We start from the raw sequence: 10,719 nt of genomic DNA, 5'->3' as shown, positions 1-10,719 counted from the left end.
AGTGTACATACTCTCAATATTCTTGTACCTACCAGCCTGTGTGCACAAATTCTCATTTTCGTTATTTCTTTTATATTACGTGAATCAATTGGCTTCGTCAGATATGTTTGTAATTGATATTCCTTTATTAAGTGTTTATATAGTGATCCTTTTGGCGACGCTGTTATTAAACTGTAGGATTTTTGTTTAAATAGATCAAATATTCTTTCTTTAATTATGTAACTATGCTAAACATGTTACACACGTGACATGGCAATATATTGAATCTATGAAATCATGTTTAGGAGGGGGAGGGGGGTGGTGGTGGGGTGGAGGTGACGATATTCAATGTCACCCTACTGTACTCCAATGAAGTAAAAAACCCACATACAAGATCAGACAACATGATACACAATAATACGCAAAAGGAAGGATGCGTGTTACACCCCTAATATTTGAGTGTACCTGACATTATTACAGAATCTTACAGAAATATACACACAAATATTAAAAGTACGAGGATTTAAGGAGAGATATAAGTACAAGTATTTGTATTGTGTAACACAACAGAACAAATATACTCCGCAAAAATAATTATATTTTGATTTATTTCCACTCGGCAATTACTAGAAAATATACTTTTAGTTGTTGTCATGCAAAAGTTACACTCCTGACATTTTTAGCAACACACTTTGTTTTTATTTTGTAAGTCATGCGTGGAATCATACCTTTTTTCACAGTCTATATCTAGATATAACATATTAACAGAGATATAAAGGAACCGGGACTGATATATTCTATTGCTTTTTGAGACACAAATGTGAAAGGAGCCTCTTTTTTTTTCATCCTAATGCTGTCAAAACAGTGATGACATTAGGTGTTCGCCAAAGGTAATGATATCCTGCCCCACCCGTGGTACCCGTCATGAGAACTACCATGACGGCTGTCAAGTACGTCACTTGCATCCAATTAGGGCTTTATGTCGGGGTACCACACCGTAGAAAACGTCTGCCAGTAGTCAGGTATGTGGCATGAGGGTAGCATATCATGTTGCAGAATGTTTCATCTGGTTACTCCATGAGCAGATGTAGTGCAATGTTGGTGGATGGCCAATTTGGACATTCTGGTTGGGACATATAACCGCATGTTTTTGTCCATGTTTAAGATACACAGTTTTATTGGCATCAGTTATGGATGTCTGACAAATGTCACTAATGAAAATGGCGCCCATACTCACTTTTGGAATGACCTTGCCGAATATGAGAGTACCATCTGGGCATCTGTCATTACTGCGCACAACGTACCACACCCAACGTACCACACCCAACGGTGCGAGCTCGAAAAACTTCAAGTTCCATTTTAGATCCATTTAAGACATAGCTTACTAAGCTTTGTTTATAATATATATTTTTAAATAAACAGAGAAACACTAGTTAGACATATTCGAGAAGCCAGACTTGTCAACTTAATTGTTTGTTTTGAGTTGTCTGTGCGTTATGCTCATCTTCACCTGTGGCATGCTTTACCCTGTAAAGAAATATAATCGTTGTTTTATTCCCAGTGATACACGACATGAAGTGTCATTAAACACTTAATGTGTTATGATGACCAAAATAAAAAGAAGATAATAAACCATTTGCCAATTATTATTAAGTCTATGGCTTTAGAAAATGTTAATTGGATATTATTTCATGGATGGCATGGACTTGCTAGCTGATACCCTAAAACACATTACACAATATTCCAAGTATTGCGATGGATTTCGTTTCACTCACCTTCAGAAATTTTTGGAAATCAAAGTTTTATTTATCATTATAATTAGGTTTCCAAGCCCTTTTGATGATAACCTCCTGTTCTTGCTAGTGAAAGAGGAATCGATTATTTTAAGAATATATATTTTTAGATAACGTTTTCTACATTATTGCATAATCTGCAGATTTGGTTTATGCTGGAAATGCTGAATTATTTTACTATCGGTTTAGTTGTTTAATTAATATGAGCGATGTCAAAGTTACAGTAAGAAAATGAAATTGAAAAAAACAAACCTCTAGAATTATTGTAGGCCATTCAGGGTTGTTGGTAAAACATGTTTCCTTAGGTATACATATTTCACTATTGCATTACTAGTTGTATACATTAAACTTTAATTATCTCAAAATACCAAGTTTGACATCGTAGGTTATTCCCATGGACCCTTCAGTATATATGATATTTATTTCACACCATGGGTTGTAAATAACACTTGTAAATATTTTATTTGTAACCATGGGTTTTAAGTTAGTTTATTTCTAAACCTGGGTTGCAAAAATTGAACTGTTTTGAGTCACGATATTACAACTCCAACGTTTTATATTTATATTTATTTAAATGCACATGCTGATTTATAAAACCAAAAACAATAACAACAACATAAAAAAAATTTAATATTGATAAGACGGAAAAAGGACAACAAATGAGCGTGTTCTTCAAAACAAATACAGAAAAACCCAACAGAAAAACAAAGATATAGAAAACAAAAATAAAATAAAATAAATAAATAAAAGGAAAATAATAATGTTTCAAAATAATAATTGATCTATTTTTTTTTAAAGCCAAAAAAATGCATTATTATTTTTTAAATTTTAATTCCAAAATAAAACAAAATAAAATAAATAAAGACCAATTAACAACTGTTTGGGACTCGGGAGATTGTGTAAAGACAGTGCAATTAACAAATACACATTTTGGTTTTAAAACTTCAATTATCCATACTGATCTTTAGTAGACACATTCCCTTCTCTAAACACTCCCACCTCAACAGCCCTTCAAATTCGCGAAGGCAACAACATTTCTATCAATATGTCGTATTTATTTCTTATTATTTGTACTAAATTTCCATCACAAGATGATCTCTATTTCAAAAGTTGCCCAAAATACATGAAGTAAATGTTTCTATAGACAACAATGTTTATAGGATTTAATTACCTCTTCTACATTACCCAACCCATGCAGATAGCAACAGCTAATACAACAGCGATCACAATTCCAGAGTTAGCACCTGAAAATATATAGATCTGTCATTTAACATAGCGATTACACCTCCACCTAAACCACCAGGCATACACTGTGGATTATCAGTTTCTGAAAATATATAAAACTGTAATTTAACACAGTCACTGCTATAACACCTCCATCTAAACAACCATACATACACTCTGTACTGTTATTTTCTGAAAAAGATATAGTCATCACAACCATCGCTATAACACCTCAACCTAAACCACCAGACATACACTCTGGACTGTCAATTTCTGACACTGTATAAAACTGTCATTTAACAGAGCGATAAGAATCACCGCTATACGAACTCAACTTAAACCACCAAGCATACACTGTGAACTGTCAATTTCTGAAAATATTAAAAACCTGTCACTTAACAGAGCGACAACGATATTTTATAGACAAGACGTTATCTCATTGAACTTTATCCCATGGTTGTGTGGGTCTTGTATACTGGTATATGACCAAAATGATGATTTGTCTGATGCTGGTCATCTAACAGTTACGGTTCAGGCCATGAGTTATTATGGAGAATGCAGGACGGCATGGATGACGGCAACAAGACCACAGAGATAGACATGATATTAAGGATTAATGAACATTGTATATATCCTTGCTCATTTAATTTTTCAAAGGATTAGGTATGATAAGGGTCATTGTTGTCTCCAGAATAAATGTCAAAATGTCTTACATATTATTTTATAGATATATGACTCGTAGTCATTAATATGCTATTGTTTTAGATGTCATCTGCTATGGGAAGGGAAATAAATGAGGCCATAAACGGGAGATCCGTATTCTTGAAACAAAACACAAAACAAGCCAAACTTTTTACAAAATGTCTTATTTTTTTTATAAATTAAGAAAGATAAATTGGTTTAAGGATAACAATCAACAAAGTACAATATAATAAACGTTCAAGAATACAATGGATAATAGATGTTAATAAAGTGCGGCCCAAATGGGGATGTACAATTGAAGAATATATATCTGCGATATTTTCCTCCGAAAGCGGAATAATAATTATCAATGTGGAACATCTACACTGAATTGTACATTTTAATTTACATTACATTCAGTTTTTATCTCATCTCCACCCTCAATCAAAATGTGAAGGTTGAACTTTAATTGTAAAGTTGGGCTATGTTGTCATGTTGAAGAAAACAAGTGAAAAATAAAATAACAATGTTTGAAAGTTAATATATAAGTATATAGTATATTTATACACTTAAATGGTTGGGGTGAAGTGGGGTGGGGTGTTGGGATTTAATTAAGTAAGTTGAGTGCTCGCTTGAAGTGCTTGCGCACATGCCAACGTCTCGCCATAGATCGTCTGTTTTGAGATGCACCAAAACGTCTCTCATGCTTACAAGTCACTTACTTCAGCTAGTCATATCACACCAAATCTTTCCAAAATATTTGTTAAAATCATTTTTAAAAGTCATAAGTTTAGTCAGTTACATTTGCATTAAATAAAACCATACAATGTCTTCACCTTTGCATAATGTAACGGGCTAACCCATCAAATCAACACATGTTTGAAACAAGTCCATATTTTGTCTAAATGTCTCGTAACAATGTTATTTTTAGTCCTGTATTACCCAGTCGTATTGGTTAATTAATCCACAATAATATATTATCACAGGTGCAGCATGAATATATTTATAGTTTTTAATACCCAAGTTTGTATAACTGTTTGTGAATTAAACATAGTTTCATACAGCAGAATATATCTGGATGCTATAAGCATGCATTTCGTTTATAGCACACTTTCATGGGGCTGATAATAACATTGTTAACTTCAGTATAAATGGAACACTTCACAAAAGGAAACACGTTCGTTTCATTTCCACAGATCATAAACTGTATTAAACATGCTCCTTGCGGTTCACTGTACACCAATATATGACATAATTATTCTTCAAGATATCTGTCTCTCTCTGATGAGCTGTCATTTGCTGGCATGTCACGTACATCCAAAAGGGAATACTTGGTCTCTGTCATATGCTTGTCTTGATTTCTCCATAGTTCTATATACCACAACACACTAGCTACGCGTGTTCAGCAACAACCTACAACCCGAGCACCTACTTTAGAGGTACAGTACCATCCTACAACACGTTTACAGGGAGTGTCCCCATACTCAATCCACATGCATGACGAGACTGGATTTTTGCTTTGATTAATGTTGGGCTTTCCTTACACACCATCACAGCATACTCTCCCATTGTCATCAACGTGTTCCCTGGAGTAGGATGAGGCTTGTTTCAACTGATATACTCCAATGGTGATATCTCTTAGCTGATACATATTCAACTCAAGGACGTTTTGCAGCTCCACACTTGCATAATCTAGATTTTTAAATACAGATCTATTTTTCAGCAAAAGCATTACCCTCTAGGTACTTCTGAAGATAGTTGCCTTCCTCTGACTTTTCTAGCATGCATCTTGCTATATGTTCTGATTGACTGTCAGATGAAACTAGAGATTTTCTGTATTTATTACAGATTGCTCCAATAACTTGGAAAAATAATCACAAATATCTAAATATCTAAACATTTAACATGCTCGAGTCTGCCATTTACACTTTTTACAGCCCATCTAACTTTTGTTATCAGTCTCCTGGAGTTAGCTTCAGCAGTGGTGTAAAGAGAATGACACTTCCACATCAAGTCCTCGTTCTTGATTAAGAAACTCCACAGCATCCAAAAATCGTCTGTCTACAATACAAATATCACTGTGATGAATCCACTCATTTATATTTTCTAAATTGCGTGAAAAGGCATGTTTTGTTATGGAGGCATCAGTGGTTGCCATCAGCATAACATGGTCCCAAGATACTCAAAATGTAACCACCTGTCCCGACAATAACCATAGGTTCCACAAACAGCCTGTGTTTGTGCATAGAAAAATAACGTCTTTCAACATTGTAATGTCCACTCTTATGAATGTACACATATCTTCCATCCAGCACTGTGAGATCCTGATTGGGTGAAGAGGAAAATAATGTCCTGGCAATTGGAGTTGTATGTATTCGACAAAAGTTGTCATGTGTGATGTGTTTAAACGCAATGTTATCAGTTACACATTTATCATCATGGCCGACAATGTGGAATGTATTATCTTTTGCACCTGCTGCCTTTTGAAACCAAAGAGAACAGCTAGGATTTTATTGAGGAAACCAGTTCTTAGTTTTGCTAGGAATAAACCTATGCATGTAGGCAATAAAAATGAGTTTTTTCAATATGTTTAAGTGATCATCTGTTTCTAGATTCAATGAATAAACCCTTGTTTATGAACGCTTGTGTTCCAGCATGGTCAGGAATATTTACCAAGTGGTTTCGCTGATTTACAGTCTTCTTACATGCAATGCAGTATTTGTGGCCCCTTGGAGTTGATGGAATTTTAACTTGTATGGTCTTTGGACTCAGAAGATTGGTTTGTGGTAATTCTTCATCAACATGCCATAATTTTGTAGATTATCGTTGGTACTTGGTATAACAAGCATTGCAGATGATCTCGTTGTTGTCCACTTCTCTTAAGAGGCATTTCCCGAGGTAGTTCTTGAGGCCACTGTTCACAACGTGTCTTCTTGCTGCTTATTTACCTCTTCAAACAGAGGCAGCAAATAATCTGCTTTGGCATAATGTGTCCTGGAAGAGAAAACATTACATAACTACAAGCATTTTAGCAAGGTTAGGATCATGGTCAGTAATATAACAAAATATATATTTCAGGTTATTCAACATTTATATTTAATTAATTGCAAAACATTTCAAGCATGTTTGCCATACATTTAAACAGAACCCCTCCCCCTTTTTTTTAAAATGTGTGCTATCTGTATATTGAAATATATCAATGAAGCTATAACAACAAACAATGTTATTAAACAGATATAATTCAAATTTTTTTTTTTACCATAATTTTGTCCTTTTAATGGAAAAATATTAATAAAACTAAAAGCATTTCAGCAAGGTTAGAAAAAATCACACAAAAAATTCAACATTTATATTTAGATAATTGCAAATATTTCAAGCATAATTGCCCTAAACACACACAGAAAAACCCATACAATTTTTTTTTTTTAAATGTTTTTCCATCCATCGACAAGATTCGACAACACAACATACAACACAGGAGTCACTCCGTCTACAGTGACACCACAACCCCATGAAATAATTATGCTGATAAAATACTATATAAAATTATATATGAAGTTGTCGTTTCATTCAATGAACATCTACGTTTGCAATTTGTTTTCAGCAGACAATAAATTATTTTAAAAAAAACAAAAAAACACACACACAAAAATGGAATATAATAAATGAAAACAGAATAATATTCATCAATGGAAGATTGGTTAGTCCATGAAGTCGATTTTCTAGTTCTTAACTGTAATTGGCAATATCGTGCAAAACTAAATTTTAGGAAATGTAGGATCTTCAGTAATTTAAAATACTTACCAATTTCTTAAATCTTGGATAAATCACCAAATCTTCCACTTGACGTGCAAAATCATTGTTAATAATTAATAACAGGTTGACAGGTGCGATCTCGATTGAGCTGTAGATTCACAATATGACGCAGTTACGTCCCTTTGTTGTTCCAAAACTATACAAACCGATCATTTTATTTTGTTTTTATTATGAACGCATTCATGTCAAATCTTTATTTTTACACAGTAGTTATATTATCTTAATATTGTGTTGCGATTAAAATATAAAATGAAGACTGAACACGACTGCGCTAATAGATTTCTGATGCTTTGAAATTGGCAAAAAGGCTAAAAACATGAATTGAGCCTAAAATCGAACACTTTGACACCAGATTTATAATACTTCCGATACATAACATAAACATTTAAAACCTTTATTTATTTCCAAAACATACTTTTAAATCTAAATTGTGAATTCTGTTTCCTCGATTCACTGAACACTGATCGGACAGTATGGTGCCCATCTTGGAAAATAGCAACAATATTGAATAGAAGTGGTTCATTAATTGGATTTGAAGACCGCCCCAGTGAAATCACCTGTGCTACGTTTCATGTTTGAATTATCAAACAAAAGGTTCTTCCAATTATATGATTTACCGATAGTGATGCTAAAACATATACTTTTCATGTTTTTGGGAGGGGACCCTACTGTGAATCCAAATTTTGCCGCATTCACCACCAAAAAGGTCCATTAATTCTAATAGTATTTAAATATCATAATGACAGTTCAACATGTTTTTACATACATAAACAGACACCGAGATGAATACAATAGGACGTTGTTATTATTATGCATGTGAATAACAGACATTGGTAAGATAATATGGCGGCTACCTTGAAACAAATTACCGCCATTTTTACATTCCCTAGTGGCCCATTCATTACATTTGAAAAACTGCTCAAAGAGTTGCATGCTTGTATCACCATTTCAAGGCTATTTTTGCCATCTCCTTTGTCAATAGTTCTAACAGCCGGGCATACAATTTGAATTTTTGAGATAACCAATATGTCGTTTGCGTGGTTTTAGTGTTTACACAAACAAGTTTCTTCAGTAGCTCAGATACAAATGCAAATTTTAGTAGATCACGGCAATCAAACAGGCATGCAATATGAAGGATTTTCATAGCTGTTCTCCATCAAATGTCCTATCATAAATACAAAATAATAACAATAATAATAATAAATAAGCTTAATGCTTCCGGGTATGAACGGAAAGTACCGAAATTATGTGAATCCTATATCGACCAATATAACCTTTTTATGATTATTAAAATTATAATTTACTTACATTCTGTCGATTACAATATGAGCATATGTAAATCCAATATATTTCTTGTCATCCTAATGTTTTGTAGTAGCTAAATATACATTTCTGCCTTCAGTAATTTCGTAGGTGTCAATGTGTTTTTCTTATAAACTGCCAAACGAAATTGGAAATAATTAAGTCACTCATAGGAAATCCCAAATGTTTTCATCCGTGAAGTGCTTTACATTTAAAACAAGTTTAGGATAAAATATTGGTTAAAACAATAAAGAAAAATATTAATTACCATTATATTATCATATGACATAGTATTTATTTCTTTTGTTGGTTGAACAAAAAAAACAAAAAAACAACAACAACAAAAACCGGATCTCTTACTATGGCTGAAACTCAGGCCAGTCCCTTTAACTTACGAACAGTATATGATTTGAGCATATACCGAAATGATTAAAGGGAACAAAGGGAACGTGCAACTATGCTATTAAACCTTTCTCGAGACTGCTATCAACTGCGATGCTGATTTCAAACAGTTTAGGATTGAAAGCACGTTATCTTATTGTGTTCTTTCAAAAACAGTGACGTGATTAGCCAAAACGTCGTTTTAAATTTTGTGACGAATGATTACAGCTTCTTCACGAATAATCCGTCGTTTATGTTGATATTGCGTTTGCATAACCAACAGTCAAAAAGCAAAATCGTTCATGCCAAATGTTATAGCCTGCAAAAGTCTGAACAAAACAAGACTATACTGTTTGCTCTCCTGGGATGTTCATATAACTAACTATAAATGATACGTTATGGGTAAATTAATATAAACAACATACCTGGCGTGGTTGGATCAGCTGTAGAAACAGTTGCTAGAACAGAGAACATGGCATAGTCAGATGTTGTGGGTTTTGATTTCTTTGTTCGTCTGGGTTTTTTTATAGGTTTTTGTTGAGTTTTTAGTTGTTTGTCTGTTTTGGTTTTGTAACGGTAATTAAAAAAAAGTATATCAATTGTAAAACAAACGTTGTCTGTAACACTTTTCCTGGGTTTGGACGTGGGGTGGAGTAAACAGTAATGAAAACATAGAAATTGTAAAACATACGATTTCTGTAGCACTTTTCTTGGAGTCTAACGTTCAATTAGGGAAACAGTATGTTTGGCATCTGACATACGATTACTGTAAACATTGGCTTTGCATCAAACACAGGATTATTGTGTGGTGTTTGTCTATAAAGTAATCATTACCTGTACAGTAATATCGTTCCAACCAGTGCACCACAACTGGCCAAAGGCTGTGGTATGTGTTTTCCTGTCTCTGAGAAAGTGTATATAAAATATCCCTTGCTGCATTAGGAAAGGCTGTAGTGTGTTTCCTCTGATGACTACGTGTCAGAATTACCTAATGTTTGAAATCCAATAGCCGATGATTAATTAATCAGTGTCCTATAGCAATGTCATAAAAAACAACAACATCTATTACAGTAATGAAACTGAGATATACTAACCCAAGTAACCTACCTACAGAGACGTTATTATATCACAAGTATCATGATCCCGTCCACAAGGTAAACACTGCGACGTATAGAGATGTACTTACCTACAGTGAAGTTAAAGGTGTCTACCACCACACATATCACGGACCAGTCTACAAGGTAAACACTGCGACGTACAGAGATGTACTTACCTGCAGTGAAGTTAAAGGTGTCTACTAGCATACGGATCACGGTCCCGTCCACAAGGTAAACACTGCGACGTACTTACCTACAGTGAAGTTATTGGTGTCTACCACCACACATATCACGGTCCAGTCTACAAGGTAAACACTGCGACGTACAGAGATGTACTTACCTACAGTGAAGTTATTGGTGTCTACCACCACACATATCACGAACCAGTCTACAAGGTAAACACTGCGACATACAGAGATGTACTTACCTACAGTGAAGTTATTGGT

The 10,719-nt window shown here is 34.0% G+C and overlaps 1 long non-coding RNA gene across 1 annotated transcript; it reads right to left on the bottom strand.

Moving 5' to 3' along the window:
• Window positions 1-567: 567 nt before the first annotated feature.
• Window positions 568-9,641, bottom strand: LOC121386824. Its single transcript, XR_005959713.1, has 3 exons — window positions 9,602-9,641; window positions 2,944-3,016; window positions 568-1,506 (listed from the first exon to the last, which is right to left on the bottom strand). It is a non-coding gene; the product is annotated as an uncharacterized LOC121386824 (long non-coding RNA).
• Window positions 9,642-10,719: the final 1,078 nt, after the last annotated feature.

The sequence above is a fragment of the Gigantopelta aegis genome, chromosome 12 (assembly GCF_016097555.1).
Source record: "Gigantopelta aegis isolate Gae_Host chromosome 12, Gae_host_genome, whole genome shotgun sequence".
In the NCBI taxonomy this organism is placed as follows: Eukaryota; Metazoa; Mollusca; class Gastropoda; order Neomphalida; family Peltospiridae; genus Gigantopelta; species Gigantopelta aegis.
This window is presented reverse-complemented; position numbering and strand designations above follow the sequence as displayed.